The sequence below is a fragment of the Dasypus novemcinctus genome, chromosome 9, assembly GCF_030445035.2.
Source record: "Dasypus novemcinctus isolate mDasNov1 chromosome 9, mDasNov1.1.hap2, whole genome shotgun sequence".
Lineage (NCBI taxonomy): Eukaryota > Metazoa > Chordata > Mammalia > Cingulata > Dasypodidae > Dasypus > Dasypus novemcinctus.
In genome coordinates, this window is record NC_080681.1 from 130,841,612 (window position 1) to 130,859,137 (window position 17,526).

Genomic DNA, 17,526 nt, shown 5'->3' on the forward strand with positions numbered 1-17,526 from the left:
CTGACAGAAAACTGGAAAATTTATATATATGTTGAATTTAAGCAAAACATTATTAAACATCCAATGGGTCAAAGAAGAAATCACACGGGAAATTAGGAAATACCCTCAGACAAACAAAAACTAAAACACAATATACTAGAATTTATGGGATGTAGCCCAGGCAGGACCCAGAGTGTGCTTTATACCTCTAAATGCATACATTAAGAAAGATCACCAATCAATCACCTAATTTCACACCTAAAAGAGCTAGAAGAAGAAGAGCAAACTAAACCCAAAGTTAGTAGAAGGAAGAAAATAATGAAGAGTAGAACAGAGATCAATGAAATAGAGAAGAGAAAAAAAATAGAATCAACAAATCCAAAATTTGGTTATTTATATCCTCTCTCTTTTTTTATGTCTAACTGAAGGATTTATCAAATTTATTGATCTTTTTAAAGAGCCATTAAACATTTAAAGAAGGTTTAGCACCAATCTTTCTCAAACTCTTTCAAAAAAAGGAAGGGGAGAGATTGCTCACTAACTCATTCTACGAGGCCAGCAGGACCCTACGAAAGCCAGATAAATACAGCCCATGAAAAGAACCTTTCAGACCATTATGCCTTATGAATAAAGAAGAAAAATCCTCAGAAAACACAGACAAACCCAATCTAACAGTATATTAAAAGGATATACAACATGGCCAATTAGGATTTACTCCAGGAATGCAAGGATGGTTCAGCATTAGAAAATCAGTCAATGTAATACACCACATAATAGAATGAGGAGTAAAAGGACATATGACCATCTCAAGTGGCAAAGAAATGGCATATGACAAAATACAACATCCTTTCAGGATAAAAACACACAGAAAACTAGGAATAGAAGGCAACGTTCTTAACATGATAAAGGACATTTATGAAAAATCTATAGCAAATTTAATACTTCATGATGAACGACAGGAAGCTTTCCCCCTAAGATCAGGAGCAAGACAATCATGCCCACAGTCACCAGCGTTACTCAGTGTTGTACTGGAAGTTTTTTGTTTTTTTTTTTAAAGATTTATTTATTTAATTCCCCTCCTCCCCCAGTTGTCTGTTCTCTGTGTCTATTTGCTGCATCTTGTTTCTTTGTCCGCTTCTGCTGTCGTCAGCAGCACGGGAAGTGTGGGCGGCGCCATTCCTGGGCAGGCTGCACTCTCTTTTCGCGCTGGGCCGCTCTTCCTACGGGTGCACTCCTTGCGCATGGGGCTCCCCCACGTGGGGGACACTGCTGCGTGTCGCGGCACCCCCCCCCCCCCCGAGCGCGCATCAGCACTGCGCATGGGCCAGCTCCACACGGGTCAAGGAGGCCCGGGGTTTGAACCGCGGACCTCCCATGTGGTAGACAGATACCCTAACCACTGGGCCAAGTCCGTTTCCTGCACTGGAAGTTCTAACCACAGTAGACAGTCAAGAGAAAGAAAGAAAAGGCATCCAAATAGAAAAAGAAGTAAAGTTATCCCTATTCACAGATGACATGATCTTATAGATAGGAAATCCCAAAGAGTTTACAAGAAAACTGCTAGAACTAATAAATTCAGCAAAGTTGCAGGATACAAGATAAACACGCAGCAGTCAGTTGAGTTCCTATACACCAGTAATGCACAATCTGAAAATAATTCCATTTACAACAGCATCTAAAAGAATAAATTACCTAGAAATAACTTTGACAAAGGAGGTGAAAGCCTAGCATACAGAAAACTACAAAACATTTCTGAAATAAATTTTAAAAGACCTTTAGGTTGGAAGATTCAATATTGTTAAGATGTCGGTTCTGCTAAAGCAGTCTCTATCAAAATTCTAGCAGCCCTGCCCCCACTTTTTTTCCAGAAATGGAAAAGCTGATCATTAGATTCATGTAGAATTGCAAGGGGCCTCAAATGGCCAAAACGATCTAAAAAACAAAAACAAAACGAAACTGGAAGACTCACCCTTCCTGATTTCAAAACTTACTATGGAGCTACATGAATTAAAACAGTGTGGTCCTGGCATGAGGAAAGACATATAGACCAATGGAATAGAATTGAAAGTCCAGAGTTAAATCTACACATCTATGGCCAGTTGATTTTCAACCTGGGTGCCAATGGGGAAAGAATAGACTCCTCAACAAATAGTCCTGGCCAACTGGAAATCCACATGCAAAAGAATGAATGTGGACCCTTACCTCTTGCCATATACACACAATAATTCAAAATGAATTGAAGACCGAAAAAGGAGAGTTAATACCATAAAAGTCTAACAAGAGGGGAGCAAATGTAGCTCAAGTGATTCAGCACCTGCTTCCCATGTACGAGATCCTGGGTGTAATCCCCAGGACCTCCTTAAAAAAAAAAAAAAAGAAATCTTACAAGAAATCAAAGGGAAATATCTTCAGGATCTTGTAGCAGGCAGTGGGTTTTTCATTTTACATCAAAAGCACATGCAACAAAAGAAAAAAAGATAAATGGGAGGGACCTCATCGAAATTTAAACCTTTTGTTTGTCTGAGGACATTAGGAAGAAATTGAAAAGACAACTTCTGGAATGGGAAAAAAATACTTGGAAACCATATATCTGATAAGAGTTTCCTGTCCAGAATATAAAAGGAACTCCTACAGCTCAACAACAAAAAGACAAACCACCCAATTAAAAATGAGCCAAGGGGTGTAAATAGACATTTCTCCAAAGATGATGTTCAAATGGCCAGGAAGCATATGAAACGACGCTCAACATCATTAGCCATTAGCGAGATGGAGACTCTCGATCGATACCACTTTATGCCCACTAGGGTGGCTCTTGCTGTAGTTTGCCAAAGGGTTCCTGATGCAAAGTCCCAGAAACGGGCTGGCTTTTATAAAAGGGATTTATCTAGGGTGAAAGCTTAACGTTTCAAGGCCGTGAGAAGTCCAGCTCAGGGCACCATGAGAGAGGCTTTCTCATCAAAGTTGGCTGCCACATGGCAAAGCAGGATGGCTGCGGATCTCTGCCACGTTCTCTCCTTTCTGCAGTGGTAGGCCGACCTGGCACGGGGTGTGTCTCTTACCTGGCCTCCTCTCTCTCTCTCCGAGCCTCGTAGGGGCTTCTCTCCCAGCAGCTCAGCCGTAGGTAAAACTGGAGTCTTGTCTCTCTCTCACACAGGGCAGGATCAAACTGGGCAGCTCCCATTTCCCCTCTGCCACTGTCTCTCTGAGTCTCTGTTTTTATCAGACCCAGCAAGAGGGCAGAGACTCACCCTGAGTCACGCCTCACTGACGTCCAACCAAAAGCGCTAAATCAATCTTACCGAGTAATCCAATCAAAGGGTCCTCAGCCGAATTTAATGTCACCAAGGGGTATCACTCACATAGGAATAGATGAGTTAAAAATATAATCTTTCTCTTTTTTGGAATTCATTAAATAATCTCAAACTGCCACAACTAGTATTAACAGAACTGAAAAAAACAAGTGCTAGTAAGAATGTGGAGAGATAAGAACCCTCACACAGTGCTGGGTGGAATGAAAAGTGGTGCAGCCACTGTGGAGAATAGTTTGGCGGTTCCTCAGAAAATGAAGTGTGGAGCTCCCATATCACCTTGTAATTCCACTCCTGGCGTATACCCCAAAGACTTGGAAGCAAGGACTCGGACAGATATTTGTACGCTAGTGTTCATCGCGGCATTTTTCGCAGCCACTAAAAGGTGGAAGCAACCCAAGTGTCCAGCAACAGATGACCAGGTCAACAAACTGTGGTATACCACACAACGGAGCATTACTCAGCCATAAGGAAGCGAGGCGCTGGTACGTGCTCTAGTGTGGATGGGCCTTGGTGACATCGTGGCAAGTGAAGAAAGCCAGACACCAAGGACAACTATGGTATGATTTCTCTATAAAATATTTAGAATAAGCAAATTCACAGGGACAGAAAGCAGGACCACGGCCATGGGTGGCAGGACGGGGGTAGGGGTTGATTGCCGAATGAGCATGAGTTTGGTTCGGCGTGATGAGAAGAAGCTGAGATAGAGAGTGGTGAGAGCTACACAGCAGGTCGATGTAGTCACTGCCAAGGAAGTGTCCACGGAAAACGGGTAAAAGGATTTTTATGCTATGTATATTTTACCACAATTAAAAATAAATAAATTAACTCTTTTCCAGCTGGAACCACAGAGGGTTTCGAAGAGAAGAAGGTTCCTGCTGTGGCAGAAACCCTTAAGGCAAAGCAAAGGCGTCTTGCCGAGCTAAAGAACAAGGGCTTGAAAAAGAAGTTTGCCTGAAAGATGCTTCAGAAGGCAAGGAGGACGCTTGTCTGTGAAAACGCTAAGTACCGTCGCAAGGAACACAGGCAGGTGTGCAGGCCTGAGACTCAAATGGCTAGCGTGGCAAGGAAAGCTGGCGCTTCCACGCGCCTGCGGAACCTCAAGTGGCATTTGTCATCAGGATCACAGGTGTCAACAGCGCCAGCCCAGAGGCCCCAAAACGTTGCAGCTTCTTCGCCTTCGGCAGATCTTCAACGGCGCCTTTCTTAGGCTCAGCAAGGCCGCAGTGAACTGGGAACCATAGACCGCGTACCTTGCTGGTGGCCGGTCAACGAACTGATCTGTAAGCATGGCCCTGGCAAAAGCAGCAGGAAGTGGATTACCTTGACAGATAACTCATTGCCTGCGCGGAGGATCTGATTCTCGAGCTCTGCGCTGTTGGGAAATGCTTCAGAGAAGCAAACAACTTCCTGTGGCCCTTCAAACTATTTTCTCCCAGAGGTGGAATGAAGGAAAAGACAACCCGTTCTGTAGAAGGGGGAGATGCTGGCATCAAGGAAGACCAGCTCAATAGGCTGATGAGAAGGAAGAACTAAGGTTATTTTTGTAATCTGCTCAGTTAATAAAGTGCTTTCAAATTGGGGGAAAATAATTAATTTTTAAAAAAGCATAGTGGAGACTTGTCAAAAGGACACAGAAGGGAATGGGGAGTTAATGCTTTAGAGTTTCTTTTTGATAGAAAAGGTTTGGTAATGGTGGTGGTACTGGTAGCCCAACATTGTGAACGTAACAAAAGCCACTGAACTGTGTACTTGGAAGTGGTTAAATGGGGGAACTTCATGTTGTATATATGTTACCACAGTAAAAATTAAAAACAAAAATGGATGCAGAAGCTGTCTCAAAGGGACACTCACCAGCCAGGCTGGAGATGACAACGAAAGTGATGGATTATAATCATGCCACGAGTCCAGGCGGGTAAAATACATGAAGACATTGACAGCTGCATGAGCAACAGGCTACTTGCAGAGCTTTATAGTATCTGTCTACTACCTTAACCAAGCGGGCAAGGGGACCGTGGTCGGTGGCTGGGTGTGGCCATCTCCAGGGGCTGCGCCAACAAAGTCACACCAACTGGTGGCTTAAAAAATACCAGCCTGTTGCCTCACAGCTCAGGGCCCCCGAAAGCTTGAGGGGCGTCCTCAGCTCGCCAGGCTTCCCACACGGCCCTCCCCTTCAAGGCCACCCCTTGTGATGGTCAGGCTAATGTGTCGGGTCAGCCAGACGATGGTGCACAGGTGTCTGGTCAAGCGAGCGCTGGACGTTCCATGGACTTTAATCATCAGGGAGTTGATGGCCCAGAGGGCTGGTCACATCGGCATCACCCGAGGAGATCACCGTCAGCAGTGGGAGATGACTTATCCAATCAGTTGAACGCCTTAGGAGGGGAAGTGACTGCAGCATTCAGAGAGAATTCTCCAGCTCGACTTCGGACAGCCAGCGTCTCCTGGGAACTCAGCGAGGACCTCCATCGGAGCCCCTGGTTTGCAGCCTGCCTGCGGGATTTGGACTAGTGCGTCCCCACAGTCACGTGAGAGAATCTTATAAAATCTCACGCTGTTTACAGATATCTCTATCGATTCTCTTTCCCTTGAGAACCCGGACTAAGACACCGGCCCCCGGGGACCAGAGCCCCCCCCCACAGTTTGGCCTCGTATCCCCAGTCCCATCCTCGAGGGCCCTATTTCATATCAGGTCACCTCCAGGACGGGGTATCCAAACTCGAACCATCAACCCGTAACGTTGGCTAATGCAGGATCCTGTGGCCCTAGGAAAGTGCGAGGGTCTAACGGGGGATTCTATAGCATGGGGACGCTGTGGTGGACGAGGATGTGGTTAATAGTACAAAGAGAAGAATGTTCTTCCATGAACCAGAACAAATGGACGTCACCGTCACCAGCTGTTGATAATAGGGTGGAGTATGGGAAAAATACACCTAATGCAAACTATGGACCCTCGCTAGTCATATTTTAATACTCTTTCGTCAGTTATAACAGAGCTTCCATCCCAACGTTACACGTCAATACTAGGGGGTGTGAGGTGCAAGGGGTTTTTCTTTTTGGAGCAATGAAAACGTCCTAAAGCGGTTGTGCTGATGAATGCACAACTCCACGATTATCTTGACAGCCACTGATTGTACACTTTGGATGGACTGTGTGGTGTGTGAATATGTCTTAATAAAACTGCTTTAAAAAGTAATCCTGGGGGAAACGGACTTTGGCCCAGTGGTTAGGGCGTCCGTCTACCACATGGGAGGCCCGCGGTTCAAGCCCCGGGCCTCCTTGACCCGCGTGGAGCTGGCCCATGCGCAGTGCTGATGCGTGCAAGGAGTGCCGTGCCACACAGGGGTGTCCCCCGCGTAGGGGAGCCCCACGCGCAAGGAGTGCACCCATAAGGAGAGCCGCCCAGCGCGAAGGAGGGAGCAGCCTGCCAAGGAATGGCGCCGCCCACACTTCCCGTGCCGCTGACGACAACAGAAGCGGACAAAGAAACAAGACGCAGCAAAAAGACACAGAAAACAGACAACCGGGGGAGGGGAGGGGAATTAAAATAAATAAAAATAAATCTTTAAAAAAAAAAAAAAAAAAAAAAAAAGTAATCCTGGGAAGCAGATTTGGCTCAACGGATAGGACGTCAGCCTACCACATGGGAGGTCCAGGGTTCAAACCCAGGGCCTCCTGACCCATGTGGAGCTGGCCCATGTGCAGTGCTGATGCACACAAGGAGTGCCCTGCCACGCAGGGGTGTCCCCGCATAGGGGGTGAGCCCCGTAAGGACAGCGGCCCCATGTGAAAAAAGTGCAGCCTTCCCAGGAGGGGCCCTGCACACACGGAGAGCTGACACAGCAAGATGACGCAACAAAGAGACAGGTTCCCAGTGCTGCTGACAAGAATACAAGTGGACACAGAAGAACACACAAGGAATGGACACAGAGAGCAGACAACTGGTGGGGGGGGTGAGCAGGGAAGGAGAGAGAAATAAATAAAAAACGAATCTTTAAAAAAAAAAAGTAATCCTGTGTCCCCTGACAGGAGGAAATGAGAAACACGGTGTCCCTTCTGTGATTTTCCTGCTGAAGATGCATAACCTGCACCTGTCTAACCATGATGACCCTGCAGAAAAACCCAAATAAGGAACATTCTGCAGAATGACCTGCCTGTAATAGCCACAGGTGTCAGGATCACGAAAGCTAGGGAAGGACTGCGGAACGTTCCGGACTGAAGGAGATGAGAGGTCAGGTCAGGTCAGGTCAGTGTGACTTATGGTCCAGAACTGGGTTTCTGCTCTAAAAGACGTCAGTGGCACAACTGGAAAGACCTGGAGGGGAGTCTGAGGACTGGACAGCAGTTCTCCACAGCCACGTCTTTTCACAACTATCTGTCTCCCAGGGCTGTTGGGGCAAAGTCCTGCAAACCGGTGGCTTCATACAACACACCTTCACTGTCTCCCGGTTCTGGAAACCCGAAGCCCACAGCCAAGACACTGCAGGGCCGTGCTCCCTCCAAAGGCTGCTCCGTCCCTCTCCCACCCCGGCTCCGGGAGCTCTGCGGCTTGCAGGGGTCTCTCTTGCCGTCTCCACGTGCCCTTTCTTGTCTCTGCTCTTGTGTGGCCATCACCCGCCTCCAACTCTGTGTCCCTTCTCCCTTCTGAGAAGGACACCATGACATGGGATCTAAGCCCACTCTACTCCAGTTTGGCCTCATTTTAGCTCATCACAACGTCAAAGACCCTGTTTCCCAAGAAGATCCCATTGACAGAATCAGGGCTTAGGCTTGAACCCAGCTTTGGGGACATGCTCAGCCACGACGCTGACTTTGACTGTGGCTTAGGTTGCAGGAGAGAACGTCCTTCTTTGGTGCAGTGGACGGAGCTTCGTTTCGGCAACCGACGTTCAGAGGCTTCGGGGAAAAGGTTCCTGTGTTCTTATAGATTTTCTGTAAGATTGTTTCAAAATACATTTATTTTGAAAACTGTACGGGAGGAGGCATGGATTCTCCATTCTGCCCCTCAGCGCAGCGCCAGCCTGAGGCTGTTGAAGGGTCGCGGGCAGGGTTCCAAGGGCACCTGCCTCAATGTCAAGCAATGCCAAGAGCTCCGTCCGAGCATGTGCACGAACACACCCTGGACGAAATGCCTACGCCACTGAAACGTTTGTAAAAACGCACCAGGGAGAGAGCCCACAGGGCAGGAGGGGAAGTGGGGACGCGTGCCATGGGGACTGAGCAGCTGGTGAGAGGCCAGGTGCTGGCCTCTGTCCACGGAGGACTTTCTGAGGTGGACGCTGGACCGGGGCTGTCACGCCAGCAGGAGCAAGAAGGGGCTGCCCCGTCAGGGAGGAGGTGGCACAACCTGCCTACCCGAGAGCAGGGAGGGTGCCAGGAAAGCACGGAGTCCCGGGCTTAGAGGGGGCCTTTGGGTGCACAGCTGTCCCTCGAGCCTGCTGGGAGGGGCGGGGGACTGCGCACAGACACAGAGAAAACTCAGCAAACCAGAAGATAAAGCAAGGCCGACAGTAACCCCGGGAAAAACAGAACCCCTGCGCGGTGTTCGCCGCTAGGCTCGGCAGGGAGGGAACAGGTTTTGTATTCATCGTGGTGTCAACCACGACAACCAAAAATTATGAAACAGCTCATCTGAGAAGAAGAAAGAGCAAGGAGGGCAGGTGGGCGGGGGCTGCTGGGTGAGAGCCGACAGCATCTAAACCTGGTGGACCGAGAGCGTGGCAGGTGCAGATCCCTGAGCCCCGCGCAGATGCCAGACGCCAAGGACCTAGAGGCTGGCGCACTGGACCAGGGGCTGGCGGGAGGGGCGGGCCCCACAGGTCATGGGAACTGGCCTACCTGGGTTCTCTGTGTTCCTTTTATCTATGTATCAGCATTTTCTTTGGTAAGAATTACAATAAACCAATAAGCCAGAACTATAAACCAAAAATAAATAACAAAGAAAAACCAACTCACATTCCCAACCAAAATGAACCTCAGTTTGGGACAATGAAAGAAACACACTTTCAATAAATCATCAACTAAAGAAGAAATTGAAATGGAAACCCCCGAACGTTTGAGACGGAACGCGCATGGAGACTGCCGGCCGGGGGTCCCGACCGTCGCGGCAGCGCCCTTGGAATTTCACAGCTCCCGGGTCACACAGCAGAAAGCTGGAAAGTGGTTTTGCCGGGCAGAGAAACGACAGATATTTCTGATTTTTCCTTTGTGCTGATCTACATTTTCTAGTTTTCCAAAGACGTGGCTGTAGGTTTTGTCGCCGTTCCCCGCGGTGCCGGGGCAGGGTGCAGGGGCGCCTCCAGCACGCAGCTGGGCCCTCCCAGGGGCTCTGCTCCGCCAGGACCCCCCGGACCCCGCCAGGCCCGGCCCTTTCACCCCGGGACCCAGAAGGCGAGGCAGGCACGCTGCGGCAGGGCTGCCCAGACAAGGCTGACCCCCTCCCCTGACCCTGGGCCGCCAACTCCTGCCGTCTCCCACGAGCACAGCAACCCCCCAGGCCTGCCCCCGCCAGGAGTGGGGGACAGGAGACGCGGCGCCCCTTTCTGAGCCATGCGGGGCACCGGCTGCCCGCCCCACGGCCCCCTGCCTGGCCAGCCTGGGCGGTCACCCCCGTGGCCGAGCCACTGCCCAGGGCCCGGGCAGGGGGCCGTCCTGCTGCCCCCGCAGCCGGCCGCTCGGCCTGCCCCACCCCTGGGGCCTGGACACCTCCCTCCCATGCGGGCCCCCTGGAGGAGCTGGGTCCTGGGCCGTGGAGAGGGGCCGCCCGCCTGAGCTGCTCCCTGAAGCGTCCTGTGCCGTCCTGGTATGCGCCCCGCGCCGCGGCCCGCCTGGCGGCTCCAGCCCGCCCCGCCGATCAAGGGCGGCCGCCGCGTCCCTGCGCCCCGAGCACTGCGGCCCCGGCCAGAGGCCCCGAGGGAGCTCGGGTGGGCGGTGGGCTGCACGGCCCTCCGCTGTCCACCCCCGGGGCTTGGGCTGAGCCCCCGGGGGACCGTGGGGGGCCGTGGGTGGCGGTGGGCGGCGGCCCTGTTCTCCCCCAGGCCCAGCCCTCAGCAGGCGCCTGCAGAGCCTCCCACGCCCGCCTTAGCTCACCCTCAGGCTGGGGGGCTCCTACGCCCCCACATGGGAGCCCAGGTGGGGCCAAGGCACCACAGGTGCACACTGCCGGGCAGGTGCGGGGCAGGGGCCGTTCTGGAGGCCCCGCTGCTCCCCTCCCCCCGCCCGTGCTGGGTGCCCCCTCCCTGCCCCGGGCTGCTCCCTGCTTAATGGGCGCCCCTCCCCTTCCCTAGCCTCCCCGCCACCCCCCCCCCCTCCCCCGCTGCTCCCTGAGTGTTGGGTGCCCCCTCCCCCTCCCTGTTCCCTGGATGCTCCCTGCTTGCTGGGTGCCCCCTCCCTGCCCCCCAGCTGCACTTTCTGAGAGCAGGTCGGCCCCCCCGGCCCCCCGCGCTCACTGCGCCCCCCCCCCCGCCCCTCTCCTGGAGGAGCCCATCCAGCCCTGGCTCCCCTCCCCACCCCCGCGTCCTCCACCCGTTCCCACACCCGGTCCCCCTCTCCAGAAGACGGGGCCGGTTCTCGCAGAGGGCAAGCCCGGGACGGGGGGCCATGCGCAGGCCCGGGGGCCAGGACTGGGGCGGGGGGGTCGTCCTAGCCCCTCGGGCCGTCGGCCGTGTGGCAGCGCCGTGGGCACCTCCGGCACAACCGCTGCCTGTTGAGCCCCGGCCGGCCAGGCCCGCGCCGGTCGGCTGTGCCCCGCCTGGCCCGGCTCCCGCGGCAGCCGCACGGCGCTCCTGGCCGGCCTGCGCGTGAGCTCATGCGTTACATAAGGCCTGGAGCCCTTTCCCGGGGCCGGCCCGGGCGGGGGCTCCGTTTCCCTCTCCCGCGAGGGCCTCCCACCTCCACGCACGGGGAGGTGGGGGGGGCGCCCCCCCAGCACCCCGCCCCTGGCCTCGGGAGACGGGGGAGGAGAAGCTCCCCACGGGGCCTGGCCACGGTCGCAGCTGGGGGGACGCTCACTGTCCCCGGGACCTGTCTGCTCCTCCCGGGGTGGGGTCTTGGGATCTCTGGGCCCGTCCCGGCTCCTGGGTGGGCCGCAGGCCTCGCCCCCTCCCCTTGAGGGTGTGGAAACGCCCCACAGGCCCAGGATGGCCCCGGCTGGCTCTCGGGGGCATGACAGACCCCACTGGCAGCCCCCACCCCGCTGCTCCCGTGGAGGCCGGGGCGGGGGGCTCCCCGAGGACTCGGGCGGTTGGAGCAGAGTCGCCGGGCCCTCAGACCCCTGTCCCACTTCCGGGGCTGCGGCTGAGGGGGTCCGGGGACACCATGGGGAGACGCTGGGACGGCCCGGCCTGGGGCGCCAGGTGGGCCACGGGGCAAAGGGACGTTCACTGAGTGCTTCCGGGGACCCCCCTGCCCAGCCCCCAAAGCGGGGCCAGGAAAGCGCAGTCCCCGGGGGGCTCGACGCCCTCAGCCCAGAGGTGCTGGCGGCCCCAAGCCGGGTCCCGTGTGTGGACGCCGCGGCCAGCGTGCTCGCTCGGGGGCTGCCAGGGTCCCCCGGGAGCTCGCGGGCACCGTGGGCCCCCTCCCCGGACCCCAGGCTGGGGCGCCAGCCGCGGGCCGGGAACATGTCTTCCTTTCTTTTCAGAGACTTGGATTCTTGGAACTTACACCCTCTTCGGTTTGCTATTTTTACCCACCCAGAGCCTTCCGGTCTCCATGGCGACGCCTCCAAACAGCAGATTCCAGGCGGCGATGACGTCACCGCCCTCTTCCTGCGGCCCGGCCTCGGGTGCTGCTGCCAGCCCAGGGCGGCTGGACGCCCCTGCCACTCCCCCCCAGCCCCCTCCGTGCCGGAGACCCCAGGGTTCTCGGCCCCGCCAGGCCCCCCTGTGCCCTGCGGCCTCTCCCGGGCGCAGGGCCCCCGCCCGCCCCCCGCCCCCAGGGTGGCTCCTTGGCCGCACCCGTGGCACCCGTGGCAGAGGGCGCCAGCCCAGGGAATGCGCCCAGGAGCGGCCCCTCCACTCCGACCCCACTGCGCGCCCCGGGGAACTGCGCAGCAAAGCAGGCCCCGCGGCCGCAAGCAGGAGGGCCGGCGCCAGGCCTTGCCGGCTGCTGGGGCCTGGCTGAGAAGCCCCCCTCCCCAGGGAGAAGAGGCCGTGGAGGGCACGGGGGCAGCTGGGGCCCGGGGGGTTGTGGGCTCTCCCTTCCCCTGGGCGGGGGGCTCAGGACCTCCTGGCCACGGTGCTGCCCTCCTGTGGGCTGGCGCAGCCCCACCCACCCTGGCTCGCCTGGACCCCTGATGGGGCCGGGACAAACAGGGCCAGAGCGGGTGGGTGGGGGAAGCAGGTGGGCAGCGTCCACCTGGGAGAGGGGAGGCCTAGGTGCTGCCGCCTGGGCTGGCCAGCGTGCCCGCTCCTGGCACAGCGTCCTGAGAAGCCACGAGGCCCGCACCCCTGCCCGATGCCCGGTTCCAGGCCGAAGTGCCGTGCGCATCGACAGTGACTGATCTGGGTGGGTGGGGGGCGGCCCGGGGCCCGCACAGATGCACCCCTCGCCAGCAAGGTGAACAGGGCTGGGAGGGGCCTCAAGGGGACTCTCAGGAGGCCCCATCCCCAAGCTCCGTCCAAGAGCGAAGCGCGGGGAAGGGGCCGCGTCCTGAGGGGGCCAAGAGCTGGGCGGTCTCGGGCGCCGGCCCTGGGAGTACCCGGGCGCCCGGCGCAGGCGGCTTGCCTCCCCCGAGTGGGCGTGGTTCCAGGGCGGGCAACAAGCGTCCACTCGACTCGACTCCAATGAGCTCGCCTGGGAGGCGGGGGCCAGGGGGCCGGGGGTCCCGGGGCGCTGTCAGGGACGGACCCGCCTGGGGGGCCTGGGAAGAGGGGGGCCGTCCCCCGCCGGGGCACGCAGGCAGCACGGCTGGGCCTCGAGCCCCTCTACCGTCCTCCGTCGGGCTTTGGGGGGATGCTGAGGCCCCGAGGGGCAGCAGGTGCCTCCTGGGAGGGACCCCATGTGGGGGTGTGTGGAATCCACCGGCCCCCCAGAAGGTCGGGTGCCTGCCGTCCAAGAGGCCCTGCCTGCACCGGGGAAGTGGACGGGCCCCCCAGAACCGGCTGCGGCCTGTGGGGCGGGTGCCTGCTCCTCAGAAGAGCACGGGCGCACGGGCTGCTGCGGGGACCCTTGGTCCTTGGACAGAGCTCCCAGGCGGCTGGAGGAGAGGTCCAGCAGGATCTGGGCCCACGGGTCTGTTTCGAGGAGGGGTCCCCGGCCCCCCATTCCGAGGCCTCGCCACAGCCTGACGCCGAGCAGCCACGGGCAGGGTGGCGGGGGTCCCCTCCGAGAGCGGGAGCTGGAGGCACCCACAGCCCGCTTCCAGATAAGATGACTCGATTGGCCACGGCCGAGGCTGCTTTTTTGAACATTTTGTTCCTGGGCCTGCCCCGCCTGGCACAGGAAGGGGGGCCACCATGGGGACGGGGGGCCCACGGAGCCCCCGGCGACCCTCCACGCCTGCCCAAGACCCGCAGCCCCCCCTGCTCCGACCACTGCGCTGGGGCTGAGTCAACAGCGCGCCGGCGACTTCGGAGGGGGCGCGAGGCCCGGGGGCGCGGTTGCCCGGCCCACCGCCCCAGAGCCCACCCCGCAGCTGCCCGCGGAGGGTCCTTGCGCCCGCAGCCCCGACGTGCGCCGTCGGCCACCCCGCGCCGCGCCCACGGCCCCGCTGCGCCGCCGGCAGGCCCCGCCGCCGTGAGTAATGTTTAACTTGGAAGGGCTGCCTGACAACTGCAGGGGAGCGAACAACAAGCTGGGACTGGGACGCGCCTGCCAGGAGGGGCGGGGGGAGGGCAAAGTCGAGAGGCGGCGGCGGGAGGTGGGCCTCCGGGGGCGGGGCTGGCGGGCGGCGCCGCGGTCCTCGCTGGCCAGGGCCCGGGCAGGCGCCGCTGCTCGGGAAGCGGCCACCCCGGGTCAGCCAGAGCTGTGGGCCCCGGCTCCCGGCAGAGCGCGCCTCGCGGCGTGGACAGACAGCGCTGCCCGTGGCTCGGGGGCAGCCCCAAGGGTCGTGCCGCCAGCCACTGCCGTCCAGCGCGCCCGGGGCCGAGGCCTGAGCTCCCCGCGCCGCCCGGCCCGCGCCCTCGCGCTCCTGGGGGCACGGCCACGCCTGGAGCGGCGGCTTCTCTCCAGGCACCCCCAGAGCCTGCCGGGCGCGGGGAGGGCCTGCGGGCATGAGCAGAAGCATGGGCGCCAGGTGGGCGCAGAGGCAGCGGGTTCGCAGGGCTCCGACCCCCTCCTCTCGCCCACAGAGGAGAGGACCTTCTAGTGCCCCGCTCCCCCTGCTCCAGGGGTCCAGGGACCACGGCCCCGAAGACCTGCGCCCTCGACGAACAAGGGGGCTCCTGCGGCGCCAACGACAGGCGCAGCCGCCCAGCGCCACACCGCGCAGGCCCCGCCCCGCGCCGTCAACTTCTGTTTTCAAATGGAGCAAACCTAAGTTTCCAGAACAGTTGGTCTCGCACGAGGGTGCGTCTTCCCGGGGAAGAGGCCCTGCTCGCAAGCGCGGTGGAGCCAGGTTTGCGCTCAGGCGCCGGGTCTGCGCTCTCCCGGGCGGGCCACGCCACTGGGGGCCCGGGGCCGCCGGAGCCACCCGTCCCTGCCCTGACCGGCCGCGCCCCGGCCAAACTGTCCACTGTGGACTTCCTCCCCGAGCAGCAGGAGCGCGGCCAGGCCCCGACCGGAAGCGCGTCCCCCAGCCTGCCCCAGGCCGGCAGGTGTGGCCCCCTCCTCAGCCCCCCGTCACACTTCATTACTCAAGGAAATGGGGCTCACGGGCCTGGGAAGCCCCTGCCTGGAGACCCCCCCCAGCACACGCGGTAAACCAGATGGACGGGGGAGGGTGCTCCCTTCCGGGGGTGACTCCTGGGCACCTGACTGGCTGGGGTCCCCGTCCCAGGGGGTGTTGGCGCTCAGGCCCTGGCTGAGCCAGGCTGGGGTGCTCCCCCCCTCCCACGGGGCGCACTCGGGCGGGTGGGCTCGGAAGGCCGGCGCCTGCACTAGGGGGCCCCGGGGTTCCCGCGCCTTCCCAGCGTCACCTGTGCACTCTCAGGGCCTCTAGGGACAGCGGGGCCGAGGCTCCCGGAACTCCCCCACCCCGTGTGCTTGGACGTGCCTGCCCCTGCCCCTCCTTTCCATCCTCCAGAGCTGCCCTGTCCAGCGTGTGGCCCCTCGCCGGCGCGAGCCGAGCGTCAGGCACAAAGCGCACGCTGGACTTCGAAGCCCGAGGCGGGGGCAGTAGCCCCGACCACTGGCCCCGAGGACGTGCCGAGGCGGCTGCAGCGGCCACGGGGCCCGACACACCATGCCCGGCCTCCCCGGCGTCCCTCTCCCGACATGGCACAGGAGGCCGAGACCCGCTGTGTCCACCGGGCTGGAAGCTCTTCTGGTGCTCCCAGCTGGAGGGGGAGCGCGGGCCTGTCCCCGCTCGAGCTTGCAGGGGCCTGGGGGGTGGCGGGAGGTGCCCCCGGTCCAGCCGGGGAGGCCCTGGACCAAGGTGGCCAGGGAGGGGAGTGGGGAGAGGAAGGGCCCTCGGCAGCGGAGGGGTGCAGCTGGAGAGGCGGCGGGGGAGCCTGCCGGGGCAGGGGCTGGCGCCCCCCACTGTGTCCACCGGCCCCTGCCGCCCACTGCGACCTTGGCCAGCTTAGCGCAGGCCCGTCACCCTGTTCCCGGGGCAGCGGGGAGGGCCCGGGCAGCCCACCCCAGCCCTGCTGCCGTGCACCCCTGCTCCTGGGCACTCGAGGCTGGGATGGGGGGAGTCCACAGGGGTCCCGGTGACCGCAGGGCACAGCTGAAGCCCCGGCCATTCAGTTTCCACTGCGTCCTCCGAGTTCTGCCCACATGGCCACAGGCCTCTTCCCGGCCCCCACCCGGCCCCCGTCCGGTGCCCGCCCAGCCCTGCTCCCTATGCAAGAAGAGACGCTGCTCTTTGAGGGAACTAGCCGTCCCCAGGGCGGTCCCCAGGGCGGTCCAGCAGGGATGTTCTTCAAAGGAGGTGGCCGAGAGGCGAAGGCAGCCTTTATTTGTGTGATTCCTTTCCAGACGAGCCAGGGCCGCAGACCCCAGGCCAGGACCAGTCACCCGCTCACGAGGCTGGCAGGACACGCCGGGAGCACCATCCACACATGGCACCTGTAGTGCCGTGGCCACTCTTGCCAACTGCGGGGTCAGTGGGCCATGGGCAGCCCCCCGGGGCCCCTGCCCGCTGCCGTGGGGGTGCTGGGTGTCAGCTGGGCAGCCTGCAGGGGCTGGGGGTGCCAGGCATAGGAAGCGGGTCTGAGCCTCTGGGGTCAGGGGGCCTGCCCGTCTGAGCCCTCGGTGGGCCTTGGGGCGCCGGGCAGCCCTGGGCCGGGCCAGCAGGGCCCTCCCCGCCACGCTGACCAGAGCAGGACGCCTGGGTGGGGCTGTGCTGCCCGCTGGCCTGGAGGCCCCGGGAGGAGCCCAGCTCCATTGCATCCACAGGGAGCCGGGCCAGGAGGCAGGTCAGCAGTGATGAGAGGGCCTGCCCTCAGCGGGGGGGGGGGGGGGGTGCTGCCCTAGGGACTCGGCCTCCCGCGCCCCCTCTGCACTCTGGGTTTCCTCCCTGCCCTCCCCGCCCAGCGCCCCGCTGCTCCGGATGGGCCGGGGCAGCCCCTGGGGCCGGGTCCCCGCTGCCCCCCCCCGCGGCCCTGGGCCTGTCCTCTGCACAGTCGCGGAGGTGGCGGCCCGAGGCCCGGGGCGGGGGCCCCGGCTCAGCGGCTGGAGGAGCTCAGGGGCCCTGGACGCGGCAGGAGGCCGGGTGGTGAGGCCAGGGACTGCCGGGCCTCCCCGGCCTGGGGTGGGCTGCTGGGCGGCGGCAGGACAGACGCCACGCGCAGTGCCCTCCTCAGAGTGCCCCTGGACGGGCAGCTCCCTGGCCAAGCCACCAGCTGCCCAGCGCCGTCGGGCCGTGACCCCGCAGGGTGGAGGGCCCGGGGCTCCTGGAAGGCTCAGAGGCCAACGGCAGGCCCTGACGGCCACGCCCTGCACCCACGGGCCCTCACGACCCCCGCTGGGCCCTGCTCGGCGGCCAGGCTGCTCGGGCACGACGCGGACGCCGGGCAGGGAGGGCTGGGTCCCTCGGCGCGGGCTGTGCCTCGCCAGGCGCAGGATCTGAAAGCCACTTCTCCTGGAGCCCGGAAAGGCTGCCCACTGCACAGGTCTCGGCCGGGACCCCCGGGCTATG

The 17,526-nt window shown here is 60.3% G+C and overlaps 1 pseudogene; it reads left to right on the forward strand.

Annotated features, from left to right (window-relative positions):
• Positions 1-4,138: 4,138 nt before the first annotated feature.
• Positions 4,139-5,195, forward strand: LOC101427840 (large ribosomal subunit protein uL30-like; annotated as a pseudogene).
• The last annotated feature ends 12,331 nt before the right edge of the window (positions 5,196-17,526 follow it).